Genomic DNA, 15,616 nt, shown 5'->3' on the forward strand with positions numbered 1-15,616 from the left:
ATACATATACTCAAATCACATCACAGGTGCATTAATAACATAATCTCCCCCATGCGTGGAAATGCAAGGTCTACTGATGTATCCACCGAATAAGTGAAAAAACAAGAAAAAAGGCCAAAGAAAGGTAAAATATAAGAAAAACAATCCACCAGTGTGCAAAGAAAAATCAAGCATACTGAGAAGAAGAGAATTAAATAAACTAACGTGTTTATAGAAGAAACCTTCAACCGCATCTCTCTGTGAAGAAACAAACGTCTCAAGGAACAGAAAAGGGCATACCCAATATCTATCCACAATGAATTCCAGTGTTCAGGGACTCAGAACCTGTCGCCCAGCAGGAAGAATAAATAAATATACCTATTCATCTGGGTCCTTGCACATTCTCAGACAGATATCGGCGGCCAGCAAACACACCCACCCACACAGGGGGGTGGTGCTGGGGCAGGAATCACTATCTGACCCCAGTACCAATAATTCTTCCTGAAATGGACATATAACAAAAAAGCTATTGAGTAATCATCCCGAGTGTAACTCAGGACAGAGGAGTCTTATCACAATATCCAAACATCTGGAATCAATCATAATCGTGGGTCTGTCATACCTTTATCTTTAAGCAGAACGTCCACTTGGATGAGGCAAGAGAAGGACAGGCGTGGCTTAAATACACGTACTTTCTGCCATCGCATGAACATCAAGCATGGGAGAAAGGGGAAACGTCCATTAAAAAACTGCCTCTGCCCTCTATTCCCTCTAGTTCATAATCACAAATCTGTCAAGCAACTGGTGCGCGCACAGAGGTAAAAACATCACTCCGTGGTAAGTAATATCAGTGTATGTCTGTATCTAACATCCACACTATAAACATCTAAGGGACCAAATTAGGACATAAAAATGCGTCCAAATTAGATATACAAGGGTCAAAAGGAGGCAGGGAACAAAACGCGTCTTCATATATCTAACATCACCCCGTGTTATCATAATCCAAGTAAACGCTAAAGACTAGGTCAAACATGTCCCCCATCCAAAGGGACAAACTACGGTAGACCGGAAGACAAATCTATCGTAATGGCAGGCTTATCGTACTGGCTCGCGGGGTCATGTAACTGTACCCGGTCCACAGGGCAGTGACATATACAAAGCCTGAGGACACAGAGCAAGAAGCAACAGGAAGTAGGCGATTACCTGCAATCAAAAGACCAAAGCGACACGGACCACCAGTGTTCGCTGCGGCGGGAATGAAACTCCAAATCGAAGAGGGCGGGCCTCCTCACGCATATAGAAGGCGCATCTAGAGCGTCAGCACAGGCGTCAGTCCCAAAGTGAACACTAAAAAAGGACAACTCCACCCCCGAGGCAATCTCGCAGACCCAGTCTTCACACTTCTCAGATAAATCACCGGCAGTGCTCAGTCCAAATTCTCTCAAGTAGTGGAGGGCTGGCACACTCATGCAAAGGAAAAACACTCACTTCACAACAACACATGTGGTTGACGTGAGTAATTAATCGTTAGCAGACAGCAACCAATGCACACAAGTTACAAGAAAAAAGAATAAAAGTAAATATAGTTCAAGAAATAAGGCTCCTACATTTCCACTACTTGGGTTCCCATTCTATGTATTGCATATTTATCCTATTTACAAAAAAGAACAAGCAATAATCCAATGAAAAATGCCTATCCAAATTTGGTTTCCCAAATTTATTAGAAATATATATACACAAGGAAATGTTCAAAGTAATCAGTATAGAGGTAATTATGGTGTATCAATACATACAACAGTGCTATGCATCATATTTTCATCGTCTATTTCAATTACAAATTAAAAGGAGGAAGCAGCAGAAGGATGAACAATAGGAAGGCTTCAAAAGGAAACCTAAATCGGATCAGATCAATGCCCAAATTTCGTCACGTTCATTCAGACCTATTTCAGACGTGTGGTATCTCTCTATTAGTCTAGCTTCAATTCGATTCAGCTTGGTCTCTAAGTCTGTTTTATTTTTAGCTACTATGGTAACCAGAACTGCCCAAGTGAGATCTTCTTCCTTGTGGCCTGCCTCCATAAAATGCTGTACTAGTGGAGCCCCAATGTACTTACATCTTATGCGTGATTTATGTTGTCCAATGCGCATTTTAACCGCTTGTGACGTCTGACCAATATATGCCAGGTCACAAGGACAAAAAACCACATAGATACAATTCTTGGTGTTACAGTTGGAAAAAGTACGTATCATATGTGTGTGACCATTGATCTCTATTTCTTTCCGATCTCTAGTGTTTGGACATACAGAGCAGTTCATACAGCGGTAATGTCCAATTACAGGTGGTAATCCCAGCAAGCCCCTAGTGTCTTTTTTGAGTGGTAACATTCTGTTTGCCTTAACCAAATGCTGCTTTATATTCTTTCCTCTACGAAACGCAAAAAGAGGTTTCGGTATATTCAAATGGTCTATCAGTCTCCAGTTTTTTGAAATAATCTGTTTGACCTTATTCGCTTTAGGATTAAAAGTCAATACACAGGTCAATGCAATGCCTTCTTTTTTTATCTCTTGGTGTTAGTAAGCTTTCGCGGGGCGTATACCATGCCCGTTTGAGTGCTGCTCTGATCAACTTCCTAGGATACCCTCTATTGCAGAGTTTTTTCATTAAGATCTCTGCATTGTCGAAATAATCACTTTTGTTGGAGCAATTGCGACGAATGCGCAAAAATTGCCCAGAGGGCAAATTTTCTTTAAGGCTCCTAGGATGTCCACTACAGAATTCTAGGAGCGTGTTCCGGTCCGTAGGTTTAGTAAAAAGATTAACTTTCAAGCTTCCTTCGTTGTTAAAGACCCAAACATCAAGAAAATTGATTTTATCATTGCTTACATTTATAGTGAATTTCAAATCGGGGGAACATGAATTGAGCCACTCATAAAAGAGGGTCAATTCCTCATTGTTGCTGTTCCAGATGAGGAATATGTCGTCGATGTAGCGAACCCACCTCGACAACAACTGCCGAAATGGGTTCGCCACACCGAAGACATACACCTCCTCGAATTGGTCCATCACCAGATTCGCAATTTCAGGCGCAAAGCAACACCCCATTGCGACTCCCTTCAGTTGTAAATAAAGGGAGTCCTTGAATGTAAAAAAGATATTTTTAAGGCAGATTTTGGCCAGTTCTATGATGAATTTCGTAGGGACCTGGTGGGGTCTACTTCTACGATCTAAAACCAACTCCATAACCAATAATGCCTCATCTTGAGGTATATTAGTATACAGACTTTCGATGTCGAGGGTGACCAACAGTTGTTGGTCACCGTCGAACACCGAGTCTTCCACCTTATGTATGAAATCCATCGTATCTCTCACAAAAGCCCTGGTGGTACTCACAAATGGTTTTAGGAACGTATCGATATATTTGGCAAGGGGCTCAAGTATTGAGCCACATGCCGCAATAATCAGGCGTCCCGGTTTTTTTTTTGCGTCCTTATGCACCTTTGGGAGTACATATATCATAGGTGTCTTTTGTTCAGAAGTGTTCAAAAACTCGTATTCTTTTTTACCAAGGTAACCCAGATCCAAAGCCTCAGTGGTCAGATGTAGAATTTTGGCTCTCAACATAGGGGCGGGGCTATTTACTATTTTGCGGTAGTGTGCAGGATTACTCAGCTGCTTCAGCACCTCACTGTCGTAATCGTCACTATCCCAAAGTACAATGCCCCCGCCCTTGTCAGCAGGTTTTATCACCGCTAAAGGGTTATTAGCTAGACTGATCAATGCCTGGCGATCTTCGTTCCAGAAATTGAATCTATAAGAGATTTTCTTTTTTATTCAATCTATCAATCTCCCTTAGTATCTGATTCTCAAAGAGTATCACTTCGTCTGGCATACTAGCAGAATCAGGGCAAAAAGTGGACTTCAGTTTGAGACCACTCACATTCCGGTCCGTCTGTTGTTCTTGATCTATAAAAAATGCTTTCAGCCTAACCTTTCTGAGGAACTGAAGGACCTCAGTTTTAGTATCCACAGGGTCTTGTATGGTTAAGGGTACAAAAGATAGTCCTTTCTGAAGGACTCTCAATTCCACAGGAGACAAAGTTATTTTGGATAAATTATAGATTGGTATGGGTTCGGTGTTCAAGCGATCGTGGGTATCATTGTCACCAGGGCCCTGGTGATCATCAACCATGTTCAACGTGGATACGCTCGTTGGCGTGTCCGAAAAAAATTCGGATCCTGTGCTGGGGCTGGCTGTGGAAAAGGTTGGAAAGATTGATATTGTGGTTGTCTCCAGCCTCGTCTAAAGCCTCTACCTCGCCTCCCACCTCTATCTGCACAAGCGGCACCAGTTGTGTCCTCTGTCCTGTAGTGAAAGTGTTGCGCTTTGTGCCACATTGTCGTCAATGTTGATGTGCTGTGATTGCTATTTTTGTCTGCTGCATTGTGGGAGAGTCGCCCCGGCGTCTCTCATTTAGCAGCCCCTTATTCCTTTGTGGGGTTGTGCCTATGACTTGTGTGCTTTTACAGTGCTGAGATGTTGGCGACTTGGGTCATTTCTGCTCTTGGACATTTTTTGTATTCTTGTGCATTGTGTGTATGCAGATGTGTTGTTGACGTCAGGGGTTGTATGTGCACGTGGATGTGACAGAGTGTGACCTGCTACTTTGAGGTTGTGATCCACACTGGGCCACCTCGGTGTCATGTTGTGCACCCTGTCATGTATTTTGACTGCAGCTATGCAATCCATCATGCAGTGTCACTTGCATTGTCAGTGGATGGGTGCCTACTTGGTGTTTCTATGTGTGCTTTAGTGTGCCAAGGGTATCAGGGACATGTTCCACAATCATTGTGGGTGTGCAAAGTGCTACACATAATTGTGCATGTGTTCCATTGTGCCCATCTTCCCCCGTCCCCCAGTCCCTGGTGGTTACTCACCCTGCACCCTGTTGCTGTTGGGTCAGGTCATTTCGAGCTGTGTTTGGACTCCCAACTCATTGCACCGTCTCCACACAGATGACTGTAGCCACCATTTCCCCCAGCTCATTCAGCTCTAATTTATCTAATCTATCTAATCTATCTAGCTTCCGTAAACAGATTAAAACTTTTGTGTTCCAGTAATTAGAGCCCTTTGTTTCTGTCTGATGGCACCTTTTTTTTAGTCATAGTGCCTGGACGCCTGAGGGCAGCTGCAGCGCTGTCCAAATCTTATTTTCATTTCATTTCCTCCTGTGGCGCAGGACTCCCATCTCCAGTCACCGTTGCTGCCTTCCTGTTGGCAGCGAGTTTCTGCTTAGCTTGGCTTTTCACATCATGCCAGCGCCACTTGACCTCCTCCATTGACCTCCTCAACACTCAGACTGCATTCACGTTGTTCATGATGGACAGCCATCTTTCCGTTTGTGTTGCCAATGACACATTGGAGGTGACGAACAGTTGTTGGTAGTTTTCTATCACCTCTGTGACGATGATCCAGTTTTCCCTCGGACTGAACCCCGTCTTCCTCTTCCTCTTCACCTTGCCCTTCCCCAACCACAGTGTTCCTGGCTGGTCCTCCGTGGGGCTCGTCAGGTTTGAGTTGTCCTCTGCACTCGGTCCGGGGGCATCCATGGTGCTACGCAGTTTATTTTGATTTTGGTGTGTTTTTTTTGTCGCTTTTATGATGCATTTTCCCGCACAACGCGTGGGAATTGCCGGCCTGTTGCTGGTTGTTACTGATTTTTGTATTGCAATTTGGGGCAACACAACTTTTTTTGCGTTTGTGTTACACATTTTTTTCTGTGTTGCGTTGATTTTAACGAGGTCATTTTGCACGTTATCATGAGATTATCGCATGGTGCCACCGGGTTGGGAATACATCGTTAACACAGTGTTATTTTGTCGCACACGATATTTGTGAGAATGTCGCGACCACCAACGTGGCCCCACATATACCGTTGCGGGGACATCTCAACTATAGCGAGGTTATCGCAAATATTGGTGAAAATAAAAAAATATATATCAGTGAATCCCGAGATGTGCAACATTTGATCCTGGGCATTATTTATTTCCATTACTCATTTCACTTCCTGTTTAGCCCCATTGCATGTTAAAACATGTAGTTTTTGCAATAATTTAAAGTGACATTGTGCAATTTTTATAAGGTACTAGTACCTCTAATTGTAAATGACAAAGTGCCTATGTGAAATTATAATATAAAAAATTTTTTAAAACTATTTTCTTTTTAAAAATTTACAGATAATGGTTTTTGAGGCATATCATCCATCACAGCAAATTTTCAAAGCCCTCTAATGAATTGAATTCTTGCCATTCCACATATTATTTATTGTATTTTGTGCTCTCTTCTTATTTTCACTTGAAGTACTTCCAATATATTTCATTTTACATGGACATTCAACCACATAAATTACTAATCTGCTCTTATGTGCTATGTGCTGTTTTATCTTCCATTTAGTACCATTTTCCAATACCAACTCCTTTTTATTCACAGCTATTTTGCAAGCTTTGCACTGTTTACATGGTCAGAATCCTCATGGTTTTGTCAACATTTTCTGGTGGGCTTTCCCATACGTAAGGGATGATTATTATCAACCAGGTTCTAAACAGTTAACTTCAGCAGGCCGTCAATGAGGGAGAGGGGCAAGACAATACACTAGACGCACCCCTAATAACTGGACATTTGACAACACTTCCAGTGAAGAAGAAGAGGAGGGCCCCCAAGGAAGTAGGGTTAGGTTTAATCAGCAAGACAGGAACAACGAGGATCTGGGGGTACTCCTTAGGTCCTTTTTAGGACGAGGTCAGAGGAACAACACAGGGGGAGTTTCCTCCTGTGGCGCAGGACTCCCATCTCCAGTCACCGTTGCTGCCTTCCTGTTGGCAGCGAGTTTCTGCTTAGCTTGGCTTTTCACATCATGCCAGCGCCACTTGACCTCCTCCATTCACCTCCTCAACACTCAGACTGCATTCACGTTGCTCATGATGGACAGCCATCTTTCCGTTTGTGTTGCCAATGACACAGTGGAGGTGACGAACAGTTGTTGGTAGTTTTCTATCACCTCTGTGACGATGATCCAGTTTTCCTGCGGACTGAACCCCGTCTTCCTCTTCCTCTTCACCTTGCCCTTCCCCAACCACAGTGTTCCTGGCTGGTCCTCCATGGGGCACGTCAGGTTTGAGTTGTCCTCTGCACTCGGTCCGGGGGCATCCATGGTGCTACGCAGTTTATTTTGATTTTGGTGTGTTTTTTTGTCGCTTTTATGATGCATTTTCCTGCACGACGCGTGGGAATTGCCGGCCTGTTGCTGGTTGTTACTGATTTTTGTATTGCAATTTGGGGCATCACAACTTTTTTTGCGTTCGTGTTACACATTTTTTCTGTGTTGCGTTGATTTTAACGAGGTCATTTTGCACGTTATCATGAGATTATCGCATGTTGCCACCGGGTTGGGAATACATCGTTAACACAGTGTTATTTTGTCGTGATAGACTGCGATGTGCAAAGTTGCGTTAAGCTAATTTTGCATAATTATCACACATTCTTGAAAATATCCCCCTGAGTCTGGTCTCTTCAGTGGGCTCTTGAATGATCTCTGTGCCTCTATCCTTTAGCTTGCGCAGGGAGGCACAGCAGCTTTGGGCTGCAGCATCGTCCACCATCTTGTTTCCCTCATGTGTCATAGGAGGGTGGAGCACAAAACCTATGGATTTTCTCAACTCTGAACGGGCTCCTGTGACTTGGGGAAAGGTCCACGGTTAATCCACTTGTTACTACACTAGGATGGGTGCCAGCGTGCCAGAGTTCTCAGAGATGGAAGCTGGTTCACAATATTATTGCTCAATTGATATCCATATATCATTGGTTTCCTCCTAACCTTCTTCAACTGACCAGTAGAACGAGTTGTTTTCATTTAAGAAGAAGCCCCCCCCCAATAAGGGTTCACATCTCTCCAATCCAGGCACGTCACTTTGCTGCCTGGCGTACTTGTTGCCGATTAGAAGAAGAATTTCCAGTCTGACATGCCTGGATTGGAGAGATGTGAACCCTGATTGGGGGGCTTCTTCTTAAATGAATAAGAAACAGAGAATAAACACTTGGATGATCACACTTTATTTACTGTGCCATGATGAAGTTCCTTTGATAGGAATGAAACGCGTTGGCTGATGTCTAATCGTTTATTTATATTGAAGAATAAAAGAAATACTTAGGACTTCCTTTAGAGTGTGTGACTTCTTTCCTGGTGCACCTTCCACAATCTTGTCAATGAATTAATATATGACTGATAAAAAAGTATAAAAATCGATATTGCAAACAATACATACAGGGTAAAACATGGATAAAATGCAAGTGCATACATCATCGGAAACGGTAATGGTTGTTCATGTCAACTCCTATATGGAAAATAGTTCTTCAGTCAAAAAGCATAGAATGGGCTGTCACTACCTAAGAAAGTATTGATCCAAGCTCCCCCATAAAGTGCAAACGGTTTAAAGTGTGACTGCAAGAAAGGTGCAAATTAGCTAAACCTGTGCAAAATATACAATGTATAAAATTGTGGCACATAAATTGGCAACTGTTTGAATCTTTAAATACGAAAGCGCAAGTGCATGATAAACACATCGTTTAAATGCAAAGAGGCAATAATTTGACTTAATTTTCTTGGTTAACATTGGCTGAGACAGCATGGTAAACCTCCTCCAGAAACACACAACAACGTTAGAGTGGAAGCTCGGAATAAATACTCAGAATAAAAAATGATCGGAGTAAAAGCCAGGCTCAAAAACTGAGAAATGCTGTATGAATACAAAAATCTGTAAAAACTACAGTACATTGAAAATTGAAAACAGAGTTGGAGTGAAATGGCTTCCTAGAAGAATAGAGAGAGGCTGCCCAAGTGGAACTAGGCTGTAATGACTATCATTGTTAATTCACAAAACCTTGTGAAGGTCTTCCCCCGTATTAAGACCATTTGGCATGCGTGTGTCCACTAGAACAATGACATGTGATTCCAACTGGCCAAATCCTTCTCGTTGTTGCCACCACATAAGGACTTCGGTACAGAACCAATCACATAATATTTCAGGTCATTCAAGTTTTTGTCCTGAACATGTTTTAGGTGCCTAGCGACTGAGTAATTCGGATCCGAATTACCTGCAGCACGAAGATGTTGTAAGATGCAGTTAAAAACCTGAAGTTTAGTACTCCTACGTACTTACGTTGGCAGGTACATTCTAAAATGTACACTGCAAACTCAGTATGGCAAATGAAATGACCCTGGATTTTAATAGGTCTATCATCAAATGCTGTTATGTATTCTGTGATGTTTTTACCAAATTTACACGCACAACACTTGTTACATTTAAAAAAATGACCTACTAATATATATATATGTATATACATATGCATATTTCATCATCATCACTCTGCATGCGATTCAATGGAGATGCACTCACAAGGAATCTGCTGTGAATAACTTTATTGTGCAATTAACGGTTACAATGCCAGATGTGTTTCGATCCTCTTTTCAGACCTTAATTGAGATTCTTATCAATGCTTTCATAGAGTTTTTTATATACTGAGTTAGATACTGTGATGGTTGGAATTAATTATACAGTTATCATTTTTTTATGTGGTGGTGGCTTTTCTTTTCGACTTTCAGCAAATGTTTTGCAAACGCATCAGTCACAAAATCTTCTTACATGTTGTTACGATTTGGTATTTCTCAAGGAACGCCCTAAACACACCCCATCCAAATACTGAATTGTGAACCCATTTTGTTATTCAGTCTCAAAATAGGTTTTGATACATGTGAAAAGCATTTTATGCATTTCGAAAACAGGCGAATCTGAAAATTGGCCCATTTGCAAATACATAAAAATGCCTGATACATGTAGCCCCTAGTTTCTATAGCAAAAGCATTATTTTACTTGGCTGTAACTTTGCCGTCGTTGGACCGATCTTCAGGAAATTTTCCATGAAAAGTGTCAAAGTAGGTCTGGTTGTTGTGAAAAGTTGTGCGGTGATCCATGCAGTGGGGTCCGAGAATTTGGGTTGTGAAATAAGGATACATTTGTAATTTTAATTCCATAGCAACCTTTAGCCACACCTACAGCCGAACTGCTGAACGGACTCGCACCAAATTTGCAGGGATGTATATGTTAGTTCAAGGTAGTGCCTTTTTGGTGTAAATATGTTGAGTAGTTTTTGTGAAATTTAAGCCAAAAATTATAGTGATATCTCTTATCGCTGATATTTCGCGAATGCAGGCTCCAAAGGGAATGATCTGATTGGCTGGACGGATCTTGAACAGGCAGTTGCACCTGCCATTTTATTGATCGGGAACTGCTCCCGGGGCTGAACACTTCCGAAAAAGCTAAGATAAGGGGTCAAAGTAGTAGTTCTCAGACCCCATATTTGAGAAATGGGGGTGATAGTGACACAAGCTATGTGTCTAAAATAGATTTTTTTAATCGCAAACGATATTTGTGAGAATGTCGCGACCACCAACGTGGCCCCGCATATACGGTTGCGGGGACATCTCAACTATACCGAGGTTATCGCAAATATTGGTGAAAATAAAAAAATATATATCAGTGAATCCCGAGATGTGCAACATTTGATCCTGGGCATTATTTATTTCCATTACTCATTTCACTTCCTGTTTAGCCCCATTGCATGTTAAAACATGTAGTTTTTGCAATAATTTAAAGTGACATTGTGCAATTTTTATAAGGTGCTAGTACCTCTAATTGTAAATGACAAAGTGCTTATGTGAACTTATAATATAAAAAAAAATAAAAAACTATTTTCTTTTTAAAAATGTACAGATAATGGTTTTTGAGGCATATCATCCATCACAGCAAATTTTCAAAGCCCTCTAATAAATTGAATTCTTGCCATTCCACATATTATTTATTGTATTTTGTACTCTCTTCTTATTTTCACTTGAAGTACTTCCAATATGTTTCATTTTACATGGACATTCAACCACATAAATTACTAATCTGCTCTTATGTGCTATGTGCTGTTTTATCTTCCATTTAGTACCATTTTCCAATACCAACTCCTTTTTATTCACAGCTATTTTGCAAGCTTTGCACTGTTTACATGGTCAGAATCCTCATGGTTTTGTCAACATTTTCTGGTGGGCTTTCCCATACGTAAGGGATGATTATTATCAACCAGGTTCTGAACAGTTAACTTCAGCAGGCCGTCAGTGAGGGAGAGGGGCAAGACAATACACTAGACGCACCCCTAATAACTGGACATTTGACAACACTTCCAGTGAAGAAGAAGAGGAGGGCCCCCAAGGAAGTAGGGTTAGGTTTAATCAGCAAGACAGGAACAACGAGGATCTGGGGGTACTCCTTAGGTCCTTTTTACGACGAGGTCAGAGGAACAACACAGGGGGAGTTCCGATAGGAAGAGGCAGAGGGAGGGGCAATCAGCACCCACAATGGCAATCCTTCTCCCCCAGGGTGACTCGCAGCAGGGGTCGGAATCAGACTTGAAGATCCAGTATTGTGGTGAATCTCTCCGATTATGCTCTCACAAGTAGTGAAGAGAGAGTTTTAAATAAAGGTCTTGGCATTATCCCTACTCCTACGCATGACCCATTCAAATGTAGGGTCGAATTTCATGAGACTATGCGTAAAATAAAGCTAAAGAAATTCTTTGTAAACAAGGAACAAGAGAGTGTAAAATTTCTTGGTACCAATTTGAAGAGACCATGATCCTTCTGCCCCCCTGCTGCTTCAGTAGGCCTGGAAGTGGCAGTTTTTGAAAGTAAAGTATTACAAGACATTACCAGGTTTGAGACAGAAATAGAGTCCTCCAAATATAGAAATATGACAGACGAAGACTGGAATGCTGTTAAAAGTCTGCAGAACAATCATTCCCTGACCATTAAGTCGGCTGACAAGGGTGGGGTGGTGGTTGTTCTTAACTCTAAAGACTATGACATTGAAGTCATGAGACTTTTGGGAGTTCGCACTAATTACCGGCCCCTCAGTCTTGACCCGGCTCCAGAACTGTTGAAGATCATATGGGAAATGGTGGGAAGGGCCAAGGAGAAAAAGTGGATTTCGGCCCGACCACCCCCTGGACTCCCGATTGTTTTGGGCATCCAATCGGTTTTAGAACCTTTGTCTCAGTACGCTGGCTATTTCCTTCGGGAATCAGTCATCAATCAGCAGTCTTTCATCAAAGATACCACCGAGGTCCTCAACCTCCTGGACAATATGCGGGTCAATTCAACCAACTATTTCCTCGTGACTATCGATATCGAATCATTGTACACCTCTATCCCCCAGGACGCGACCCTGGTGGCAGCAGCTCGCGCACTTGGGGAACAGGAATGGTTCTATGATGCTCTGCAATCCTTTGTGATGCAGTGTGTCGAACTCGCCCTAACCAGAAACTACTTTTGTTATAAGGACCAACTATATCTGCAAACCTCAGGGACTTCCATGGGGGCCACTACGGCCCCCAGTCCGGCATGTATTTATGTCGGACAATTTGAAGAGCACGTTGTCTACCAATCCACCAACCCCTTCCAGAGGAATCTCCACCTCTGGAAGAGGTATATAGATGACATGCAATGCATTTGGTCAGGAGCAGAGGAGCTCCTTTTGAAATTTCTTAACTGGCTCAATGTACAGGACCCGAGCCTTGAGTTCACGTGGTCATATGGCCATTACAAGGCAGTATATTTGGACCTGGTGATCGAAGTTAAGGATGATGTAATAACTACACGGCTCCATCAAAAAAAGCCCCTGAATAGGAAATATTTACTTCTATATAATTCATATCATCCCAGGGCATTAAGGGATAACCTTCTAGTGGGGCAGTTTCTTCGTTACAGAAGGAATTTCTCTACAACAGACACATTTCTTGAACAGTCACAAGATTTAGTGGCTAAATTAGAACAGAGAAATTATCCATCCAAAGTGGTCAAACAAGCCAAGAAAAGGGCCTTGAATACCCCACGGTGCGTTCTTTTGGAGAAGAATGAGAAAAAAAGAGATGACTGCGTCCCGGTTGTGATGACCTTCAATCCAGTAGCTACCAGGATCAGACAATCAATCCGAAAACATTGGTCTCTTCTTTCAAGCAACGATTTCCAAATGCCACCTCCCAGGTTCGCCTTTAGGAGATCAAGTAACTTAAAAGATAAGTTGGTGCATACCCGTGAACGCAATGCAATACAATCCAATGACACTACGATTCCAAAGGGGCATTTTCCGTGCGGTGGATGCTCTGTGTGTCCATTGACTAAAAAACTACAAGTGTGACCTTGAAATCAGGAAAACAGTGGTTCTTGAACCGCTTCAGTAACTGTAACACTACTAATGTAGTATATAGAATAGAGTGTGAATGTGGCCTGCAATACATAGGGCTTACAACTCGCAAGATCAAGGTTAGAATACAAGAACATCTGAGTACCACGAGATCTGGCAAACTTACCACTAAACTAGTGCAGCATTGCTTTACAGAGAAACACAGTTTCACCTGGGTAGTTCTAGAAAGAGTCATGGGGATCACACATAGCATAGAACAGGTGTTGCTATCTAAGGAGGCACGGTGAATCTATCAGGTGGATCTATCAGGAGAGAAGTTACCAAGATGGACTTAATGAAGTTATAGAATGGAACAGGATTAGTTAGATCTCCTGTTCTTTGGTGTCCATCAGAAACGTGTGTCTTGATAAACATGCCCCCCTTTTTTCTGGTTTGTGCATAACCCCACACTAGAATGTCTCACACCGATATGGATAAGCGTGAGGGTTCTTTTGGAAAGGCCGGGGTATATGCTTTTGGTTAAGCTTTTTCCTGTCGCAGGCGGGTCTATGTATGGACCCTAGTGAGGACGAAAGATGGCGCTATGCAAAATATGGAGCTCAGGTTGTAGCTTCTCCATCAGAAATGGAGGCTATGATTCATAATGCACCACAGAATTTACATCTATATGTCGATGATGAAAAAAACTTGCTTTCCCCTCTTTTTCTGGGAAGTATTGTTCCGTTTTTATCAGACATGTGGGCTGTAACGTGACTTAAAATTCACTACAAATATTTTACTGTAGGATTTACATCAAAACAGAGACTAAAACAAATAAGTTTATATTGGCCCCGTTATTTCAGAATAAAAGGAAATATGGCATCTCACACATTGAATTATGTGTTGCACTTATAAATAAAGATGATTACATTTCCAAAGCCTTCGTAATTACGTGGGACTTTCTAATAATCATTGCATGGAGAATTGTATGAAATAGGAGTAAACATGTAAAACGCACCCCAATCATAGTCACTTCAGGGCCACTGGAACCCCCCGCCCCCATATAACAAACATCCCGCAAATAACACACAGACACAAGTGTTAAGATTGGGAAAAATTGCTGCAGGTTTATTGTTACATACAACATTATGTAATCACGTTGGGTTATCTTACGGGCAATCCAAGGGCAGGCCGCATTCTCGCCACCTGCCCGCCTGATGAGCCAATCAGCACAGTGGCGAACCACCCAGCTGCTGATAATTATGGTAATACACTACTCACGCCCCTTGCGGGGCGTATCTAAGCAACCCCCGGTTGCACACGCCCGCAACCGCCCGAAGGACTACTGGGGTGCCGTCTCGGATTCCTAGCCTCCCATGAGGTTCTAGGTTAGGCTCTGGCACCCCTATGTGCCCGCTGAAGTACTGTGTTGCACCTCTCTGTTTCCGGATTGCCCTGTAACTCCGCCTGCAACGAAAAGGAAACACATTAAAAACTCCCTCAGGAGCCCCCCCATAGCTGACACTCAGGGTTAGAGGTAGGGAGGGAAAGAGTGTCCCGACGTGTTCGACGCAACGTCCGGAGCGGCAAAGAGGCCACCACAATGGCCAGTGGGGGGGATATACCCTCTCCCTGCCAGCCCCGGACGTGCGTCACAGGTCCTCCCCTTCCACCGGGCAGCCTGCCCTGAGGAGGGGTGGCAACCAATAGCTGGGGGGCGGGGGCAGCCCTACGTGACTAAGGGCCCGCCCTCCTGATGGCCACCGGGTGGCCTCGGGCAGGCGCATAGTCACTTCAGGGCCACTGGAACCCCCCGCCCCCATATAACAAACATCCCGCAAATAACACACAGACACAAGTGTTAAGATTGGGAAAAATTGCTGCAGGTTTATCGTTACATACAACATTATGTAATCACGTTGGGTTATCTTACGGGCAATCCAAGGGCAGGCCGCATTCTCGCCACCTGCCCACCTGATGAGCCAATCAGCACAGTGGCGAACCACCCAGCTGCTGATAATTATGGTAATACACTACTCACGCCCCTTGCGGGGCGTATCTAAGCAACCCCCGGTTGCACAGGCCCGCAACCGCCCGAAGGACTACTGGGGTGCCGTCTCGGATTCCTAGCCTCCCATGAGGTTCTAGGTTAGGCTCTGGCACCCCTATGTGCCCGCTGAAGTACTGTGTTGCACCTCTCTGTTTCCGGATTGCCCTGTAACTCCGCCACAGCCCGTGCGATGGTCCCCGCCGCCACACGGGCCCCCCACCAACGCTACTACCTTTACCTGCAACCTTTGCTCAGAAGAGCCTCTTTTAATTAGAGGAGGAATAGGTCAACGCCCACAGGCGTGAGATGAA

Source organism: Lissotriton helveticus, chromosome 1_1 (assembly GCF_964261635.1).
Source record: "Lissotriton helveticus chromosome 1_1, aLisHel1.1, whole genome shotgun sequence".
Taxonomy (NCBI): domain Eukaryota; kingdom Metazoa; phylum Chordata; class Amphibia; order Caudata; family Salamandridae; genus Lissotriton; species Lissotriton helveticus.